The sequence below is a fragment of the Cebus imitator genome, unplaced genomic scaffold (genome assembly GCF_001604975.1).
Source record: "Cebus imitator isolate Cc_AM_T3 unplaced genomic scaffold, Cebus_imitator-1.0 Scaffold602, whole genome shotgun sequence".
NCBI classification, from domain to species: domain Eukaryota; kingdom Metazoa; phylum Chordata; class Mammalia; order Primates; family Cebidae; genus Cebus; species Cebus imitator.
Window position 1 is genome coordinate 898468 of NW_016107917.1, and position 8910 is coordinate 907377.

Sequence of the window (8910 nt, forward strand, 5' to 3'; positions counted from 1 at the left end):
AAAAAAAAAAGGAACCAGATTCCTGTAATGGTTGCTTCCTGGAAGGCAGTGTCAAGTGGAACCCCTTAGCCTCAGCATCCACAGCTCCAGGAAGGGAACATTTCCAGTCAGATAGAATTGTATATATACTGTTTCTTTGCAAACTTCAGCCATCAAGACCCCACCATCATGACTTCTGTTTCAACACAATAGCTCTTAGTCCTCATTTTACTGCTTGTGTTGCTGCATTTTGTTGAAGAAATAGAAGCCAGAGTTGCAATTACTCTCTTGTTAGGTGTGATTCTCGGCATTACAGGCATCTGTGCTTGCTTGGGGGTATGTTCACAAAAGAGAAATGGACAGATGTGACTTTGAAGGGCATCCCGAATCAAACTTCGCCCTGAAAACCTTTGTACTAGTGAGGCTAAACTTGAGCTTTGGTGTTTGAAAGTTTCCAAGAAACAGTAAATAGGGGAGTCCTACATTATTAGTTGTTTCCTATAAAATGAGAACACATTGATATGCAAATTAGAAAAATTGTTTTCCTTACAATAAATAATGCACTGAAAAATGCAGCCTATAATTTGTATTTTCTGGCTAGAAAGGGGGTTCAAGAAGTAAGATGGCTGAAATTTACATAAGTAATATTTCACAGTTTTAGAATTCTCTAAGCTGGGCATGGTGGCATGCATGTGTAGTTAGTCCCAGCTACTTGAGAGGCTGACGGGGGAGTGATCACGCCACTGCAGTACAGCCTTGTTGACAGAGTAAAACCCTGTCTTCAAGAAATAAAAAGCACATGAAATAGGAAGAAGGAAGTTCTTGCCCAGAATCCTAAGAAATCACCACTGTTCAGTTATAATCTCTGCCTCCTAAATCATTAAGGAGTCTTTTCTTCATATTTTCATTAGACTTTTGTTTTGTTATTTCTCAAGTTAATATTGTATTTAGATATCAAATAGCCAAACATAGTAGATGCTTTTATCTCTGGAGAAAAAAAAAATTAGAAAAATGCATTCAGCGTATCTAACATTAAAATGGAGAAAAGAGTTAATTTTAAAAAGTCCTTTATTTATTTATTGTTTTAAACTTTTATTTTAGGTTTGGGGTACATGTGAAGGCTTGTTACATAGGTAAACTCATGTCATCGGAGTTTGTTGTACAGATAATTTAATTACCCAGGTATTAAGCTCAGTACCCAATAGTGTATTTTCTGCTCCACTCCCTTCTCCCACTCTCCACCCTCAAGTAGACCCCAGTGTCTATTGTTCCATTCTTTGTGTTCATGAGTTCTCATCATTTAGCTTCTACTTAAGTGAGAACATGTGGTAGTTGGTTTTCTTAAAAAAAAACAAAAAAAAACAAAAAAAACCACTTTATATCGACATTGAAATTGAGAAGAGATTTAATTTTAAAAAACTTTATATTAATTGAGTAACATCCCCATGGTGAGAAGTACTATATGAAATATAAACTCATTATGTTGTTAAAAAATAAAAAAGGGATGAAATTATGTTGAAAATGAAACCTGTAGCAGCAGGCTGTACACAACAACTTAGTTGTAAGGAAAAAAATCAATCATTTGTGTCCTAATTGAAGAGAACTGATGATTAATAGTACAAATAATAGCCAACACCACAGACGTCTCAATTTGTTCTGCTTATGTAAATCTGACTGTCAAAGTGGAGCAAATTTTCCACTCAATGGATGCCAAAACCATTGTGCCCAGATCAGTGCTTTCATTGGACATTTTAAACAAGTGGGATCTGGTGCGTGCCTGTAATCCCGGTGACTCAGGAGGCTGAGGCAGGAGAATTGCCTGAACCCGGGAGGCGGAGGTTGCGGTGAGCCGAGATCGTGNAAAAAATTACATAAACAAGTGGGATCAAAATCCTGAAGCATTTCTTTAAGGAATTGTAACAGGAGATGAACATGGCTTTACCAGTATCATCCCAAAGAGAAATTACAATTAAAGCAATGACTACCAAGACGTGGAAGTCTAGTCAAAGCAAAAATGGCTCTGTCAAGAGTAAAGATCTTAGCAACAGTTTTTTGGGATGCTCAAGGCATTTTGCCTGGTGATTTTCTGGAGGGCCAAAGAATGATAATGTCTGCTTATTATGAGAGTGTTTTCAGAAAGCCACAGAAAAACTCCTGGAAGGCTTCACCAAGTGTCCTTCTCCACCACAACAATGTTACTGCTCATTCCTCTCATCAAACAAAAGTAATTTTGTGAATTTCAATGGGAAATCATTAGGCATCCACCTTACAGACCTGATTTGGCCCCTTCTGACTTCTTTTTGTTTCCTAATCTTAAAAAAAAAAATCTCTAAAGGGCACCTATTTTTTCCTCAGTTAATGTGAAATGTGAAAAAGCTTGCATTGATATGGCTAAATTCCTCAGTTCTTTATGAATAGGGTAAACGGCTAGTATCACAAAGGTATCTTAAACTTGATGGAGCTTATGTTGAGAAGTAAAGTTTACATTTTAATCTTTTAATTCCATTTTTCCAAAAGGTTTTTGAAGTCCCATAATATTCTCCAATTCCACAGGTTGTCTCTTCACTCTGTTGTTTCCTTTGCAGTTGTACATGTTTTTTAGTTTCATGTAATTCCATTTGTCTGTTTTTGCTTTTGTTGTCTGCACTTTGGGGGTCATATCTAAAAAATCATTTCCCATACAATATCAAGAAGATTTCCCCCTGCTTTTTTCTAGTAATTTTACAGTTTCTGGTCTTATAATTAAGTCTGTAATCCATTTTGAATTGATTTTTGCATATGGTGGGAGATAAGGTTCCAATTTTATTCTTCTGTATGTGGATATCCAGGTTTTTCCAACACCATTTACTGGAGAAACTCTTTTCTCCATTGTATGTTCTTGGCAACTTTGTTGATGATCAGTTGCCCATAAATATGTGGATTTTGTTCTAGATATTCTATTCTGTTCTGTTGGTCTATATGTCTTTTTAAATGTCCATACCATGACTATTAAATGTCTAGTGTATTTTGAAATCAGGAAATGTGATGGTTCCAGCTTTGTTCTTTTTGCTCAAGATTGCTTTGGCTGTTTAGGTCTTTTGTGATTCCATATAAATTTGAGGATTGTTTTTTCTACTTCTGTGAAAAATGCCATTGCCATGTTGATAGGGATAGGACTGAATCTGTAGAATGCTTTAGGTAGTGTGGACATTTAAAAATATTAAGTCTTCCAATCTATGAACACAGGATATCTGCCCCTTTATTTGTGTTTTCTTCAATTTCTTTCTTCAGTGTTTTTTAGTTTTCAGTGTACAGGTTTTTCACCTCCTTGCCTTAAATTTATTCATCAGTATTGTATTGATTTTTGACACTGTTATAAATGGGATTGTTTTTGTAATTTTTGGGTATGCTTCCTTGTTTGTATATAGAAACCACTGATTTTTATGTTGGTTTTGTGTTTTGCAACTGTAATTTATTAGTTTTAATAGATTTTTGGTAGCATTTTAGAGTTTTCTAATACAAGATTATGTCATCTGCAAACAATTTTATTTCTTCCTTTCACATTTGAATGCTTTTTTCCCCCTCATCTTGCCTAATTTCTCAGGCTAAGACTTCTAACACAATGTTGAATAGAAGTGGTAACAGTGGGCATCTTTGCTTTGCTTTTTTCCTATGTTAGAGGAAATGTTTTAACCTTTTTACTATCTATCTAGTATGATGTTAGCTGTGGACTTGTTGCATGACTTTTATTATGTTGAGGTACATTCTTTCTATTCTTAATTTTTGAAATATTTTTTTATCTTGAAAGGATGATGAATTTTGTAAAAAAAAAATTTTTTTCTGCGTCTATCAAGATGACCATATGATTTTTATCCTTTATTTTGTTAATATGATATATCATATTTACTGACTTTTGTTTGTTGAGCCACCCTTGTATCCCAGGAATAATTCCCAGTTGATGATCATGGTGTATGATCATTTTAATGTGTTTTGTAATATGGTTTGCTAGTATTTTGTTAAAGATTTTTCCATCTGTGTTCATCAGGGATAGTTTTTTTGTAGTGTCCTTGTCTGGCTTTGGTATCAGGATAATGCTGGCTTCACAGAAGGAGTGTGGATAGGTTCTCTGCTCTTTATTTTTAGGGAAGAGTTTAAGAAGGCTTGGCATTAATTTTTTCTTAAATTTGGTAGAATTCACTTGTTTTCCTTGGTTGTGAGATTTTTTGTTACTGATTCAGTTTCCTTATCATTATTTCATGTTTGTGTGTTCATTAACTTAAGGCTTTCAGCTGCATCCATGTTGCTGCACAGGACATGATTTCACTCTTTTTTTATGGCTACATAGTATTTCATGGTGTATATGTACCACATTTTCTTTATGCATTCCATCATTGATGGGCACCAAGGTTGATTATATGTCTTTACTATTGTGAATAATGCTGCAATAACATATGGGTACATGTGTCTTTTTGGTGTAACGATTTGTTTTCTTTTGGTTATATCCCCAGTAATGAAACTGTGGGGTCAAATAGTAGTTGTAATTTCTTTGAGAGATCTCCCAACTGCTTTCCACAGTGGCTGAACTATTTACATCTCCACCAACAGTGTAAAAGAATCCCCTTTCCTCTGCAGCCCAGCCAACACCTGTTATTCTTCGACTTTTCAATAAAAGCCACTTTGACTGGTGTGAGATGATATCTCATTGTGGTTTTGATTTGCATTTCTCTGACGATTAGTGACATTGAGCATTTTTTCATATGTTTGCTGCCCACTTGTATGTCTTCTTTTGAGAAGTGTCTGTTCATGTCTTTTTAATCCCCACTTTTTAATGGGGTTGTATTTTGCTTGTTGAATTATTTAAGTTCCTTAAAGATTCTGGATATTAGACCTTTGATGGATGCATGGCTTGCAAGTATTTTCTCCCATTCTGTAGGTTGTCTGTTTACTCTGTTGATAGTTTCTTTTGCTGTGCAGCAGTTCTTTAGTTTAATTAGGTCCCACTTCTCAATTTTTGGTTCTGTTGCAGTTGCTTTTGGTGAGGACTTAGTCATAAATTCTTTTCCAAGGTTGATGCCATTAGGTAGTCTTCTTTGGCTTAAATCAGCCTGGTATTCTATAATCTCTTACTTGAATATTGATATCTCTCTATGTTTGGGAAGTTCTCTGTTATTATCCCATTGAATAAACTGTCTACCACTATCTTTTTCTCTACCTCCTCTTTAAGGTCAGTGATTCTTATATTTGCCCTTTATGAGGCTATTTTCTAGATCTTGTAGGAGTGCTTCATTCTTTTTTCTTTTGTCTCCTCTGACCTGTATTTTCAATAGGTGACTGTCTTCAAGGTCACTACTTATTTCATCTACTTGTTCAGTTGTGCTATTAAGAGATTTTGATATCAGTATATGAATTGCATTTTTCGATTCCAGAATTTCTGCTTGCTTCATTGTAATTATTTCAGTCGCTCTGTTAGATGTATCTGAGAGAATTCTGAATTCCTTCTCTGTGTTATCTTGAAGTTTTTTGAGTTTCCTCAAAATGACTAATTTGAATTCTCTGCCTGAAAGGTCACATATCTCTGTCACTCCGGGATTGGTCCCTGGTGCCTATTTAGTTTGTTTGGTAAGGTCATGTTTTCCTGGATCATCTTGAGGCTTGTGGATGTTTGTTGGTGTCTGGGCAGTGAGGAGTTAGGTATTTACTGTAGTCTTTGCAATTTGGCCTTGTTTGTACCCATCATTTTTGGGAAGGCTTTCTAATATCCAAAGGGATATTTACATGTCGTGATCTATGTTTTTGGTCACAGCAGCCACATCTGCCTTAGGAGGCACCTCATGCCCAGTAATGCTGTGGCTCTTGCAAACTTTTAGAGGTCTCACCTTGGTGGTGTTGGATGGGGGCCAGAAAAATTCTCTGGATTACCAAGCAGAGACTCTTTGTTTTCTTCCCTTACTTTCTGTCTAACAAATGGAGTCTGTCTTTCTGTATTGAGCTGTCTAGAGCTAGGGGAGGAGTGATACAAGCACCCCTGTGGCCACCATCCCTGGGACTGCGTTTTGTCTGACCTGAAGCCAGCATAGCACTGGATCTCACTCACGGCCTGCTATAAGCTGCTACCTGGCTACCACCTATGTTTGGTTAATGAACTACGGCTCTACAATAGCAGGTGAGGTGATGAAGTTTGCCGGGCTTGTGTCCTTCAATTCAGGGCATTGAGCTCCCCCTGGCTTCTGGCAGGTGCAGAGATTCTGGCTGGGAACAAGGGCCTGGAGTCAGAATCCTTAGGGAGCTACCTGGTGCTCCTTTTCCTGTGGCTGAGCTGGCACCCAAGCCACAAGACACAGTTTTTTCTGCTCTTCCCTCCTCTTTTCATAAGCAGAGTATCTTCCTATGGCCACCACTGTCACAGGCCCATGGGGAGTACTGTTAGGCTCCACTGATGTTCACTGAAGGCCCAGGGGCTCTTCAGTCAGCTTGTGAGTGGTGCCCGATCTGGGACTCATCTTGCAAGGCAGTGCACTTCTCTTTGGCCTCGGGCAGGTCCAGAAGTGCCATCGAGTCAAGGTCTAGAATCGGGGACCCCAAGAGACTGCTTGGTGCTCTAGCCTACTGTGGCTGACCTGGTACCTAAGCTGCAAGATAAAGTCCCCTGTCATCTTCCCTTTTCTTTTGTCAAGCAGGAGACTCTCCCCATAGCCACCATAACTGGGAATGTGTTGGCTCACACCTGAAGCCAGCACATCTCAGATTCTCACTGAAGGCCCACCCATGGTACACACTACTTGGCTATCACTGCTGATGATTCGAAATCTGTCAGCTTTCTAGCCAGTGGGCGATGAATCCTTTCAGAACTGAGTCTTTCCTTTCAAGGCAGCAGATTCCCTTCTGGCCCTGGGTGTGTCTAGAAATGTCATCCAGTAGCTAGGGCCTGGAATGGGTGTCTCATGACTCTTCCTGGTGTCCTGTCTTACCAAGGCTGAGCTGTTATCCAAATTGCAAGACTAAGCCCTCTTTACTCTTCCCTTTCCTCTCCAGCAGAAGGAAGGGGGTCTCTTTTGGAGTTGCAAGTGGTGCTGCCTGGGCTTGGGGGAGGGGCAGGATAGACACTTCCTTGGCCACCCAGGCTGGTGTCTCACATGCCCCTAAGTTTACTGACTCCAAACCCACAAGGACTTGCCTTGTGGACCAGACTGCCTTTCAAGTTTATTTAGGACCCCAGTGCACTTCAGTCCACAGAAATGAGGCTTGCTACAACTCAAGTTCCAATTACTGGAAGAGATGATTGCCCTCTGACTAGGGCTGGTCCAAATGCAGTCTCCATTGACATTGACTGAGTTGTGCCCAGTGTTGCCTTCTGCTGTGAAAGGGCAGCACTGAGTTGCAATGCAGAGTGTCACAATCATTGCGCTCTCTATCCCCCAAAAGGACAGATTCTTCCCACTATGTGGCTGTGAATGGGGTAGGGGTGGTGTCGGCAATTCAACTGTCTTTTCTACCCTCTTCAGTGCCTCTTTCAGTTATATGAAGTTAAGACCAGGAACTGTGATCACTCACCTGATTTTTGGTTCCTAAAAAATTGCCTTTTTTGTGTAGATAGTTTTCAAGTTTGGTGCTCCTGCAGGGAGAATGATCAGTGGAGACTTCTGTTTGGCCATCTTGCTGTGTCTTTTTCTACACTTATTTTGCATCCTGAAATTTTACTGGGGCCATTTATTAGTTCTAAGAGCCTTTTTTTTTTTTTGAGTCTTTAGTGCTTTCTAGTTATAGAATCATAATGTCAGCGAAGGGAGATAGTTTGACTTCTTTTCCTATTTGGATGCATTTTTTTTCCTTTTAATTTTGTTATTTATTTTTAATTTTAATTTTTATTTTTGGATGCTTTTTATTTCTTTCTCTTGCCTGATTGGTCTGGCTAGGATACATAATATGTATTAGGCCATTCTTGCTTGCTATAAATAAATACCTGAGACTATTTAATTTGTAAGAAAAAAGGTTTAATTGGCTCATGGTTCTGTAGTCTGTACAGGAAACATAGTGCTGGCATCTGCTTCTGGTAAGGTCTCAGAAATCTTTTTCTCATGGCACAAGGTGAAGTGGGAGCAGACATTTCACCTGGCAAAAGCAGAAGAAAGAGAGGAGGGGTAGGAAGGAAGGTACCACCCACTTCTACAAAACCAGATCTCATGAGAATTCATTCACTCATCACCAAGGGGATGGCCTAAGCCATTCATGAGAGATATGTCCCTATGATCCAAACACCTTTGAGCAGGCCCTATCTCTAACACTGGAGATTACAATTCAACGTGAGATTTTGGTGGGGACATTCAAACTATATCACAGTACTATGTTGAATCAGAGTGGTGTGTGGCCATCCTTGTCTTGTTCCAGTTCTCGAGAAAAATTCTTCTAGTTTTGGCCTGTTCATTATGATATTGGCTGTGGGTTTGTCATAGATGGTTCTTATTATTTTGAGGTATGTTCCTTTGATGCCTAGTGTATTGGGTTTTTGTATCACGAAAATGTGTTGGATTTTATTGAATGAATTTTCTGTGACTATTAGAGATGATCATCTGGTTTTTGTTTTTAATTCTGTTTATGTGGTCAGTCACATTAATTGATTTGAATATATTGAATCAACCTTATATCCCAGGAATAATGCCTACTTGATAGTGGTGAATTGACTTTTTGACGTGCTGCTGGATTCGGTTTGCTAGTATTTTGTTGAGGATTTTTACGTCGATGTTCATCACTGATACTGGCTAGAAGTTTTGTTTTTCCTTGTTTCTGCCAGATTTAGGTATCAGGATGATGGTGGCTTCGTAGAATGAATTAGGGAGGAGTTGCTCCTCCCTGATATTTTGGAATATTTTCAGTAGGATTGGTACCAGCTCTTCTTTGCATGCCTGGTAGAATTTGGATGTAAATTCTAGGTCCAGGGCTTTTTTTTTTTTTTTT

The 8910-nt window shown here is 38.6% G+C and overlaps 1 protein-coding gene and 1 pseudogene across 1 annotated transcript in view; both read left to right on the top strand.

The window, feature by feature from the left end:
- The window catches only part of LOC108294777 (testis-expressed protein 11), a gene marked incomplete at its 3' end in the record, with an annotated part of 231744 nt that overhangs the window by 99322 nt on the left and 123512 nt on the right, over positions 1-8910 (top strand). The window lies entirely within an intron of this gene.
- On the top strand, positions 169-348 carry LOC119469218 (annotated as a pseudogene).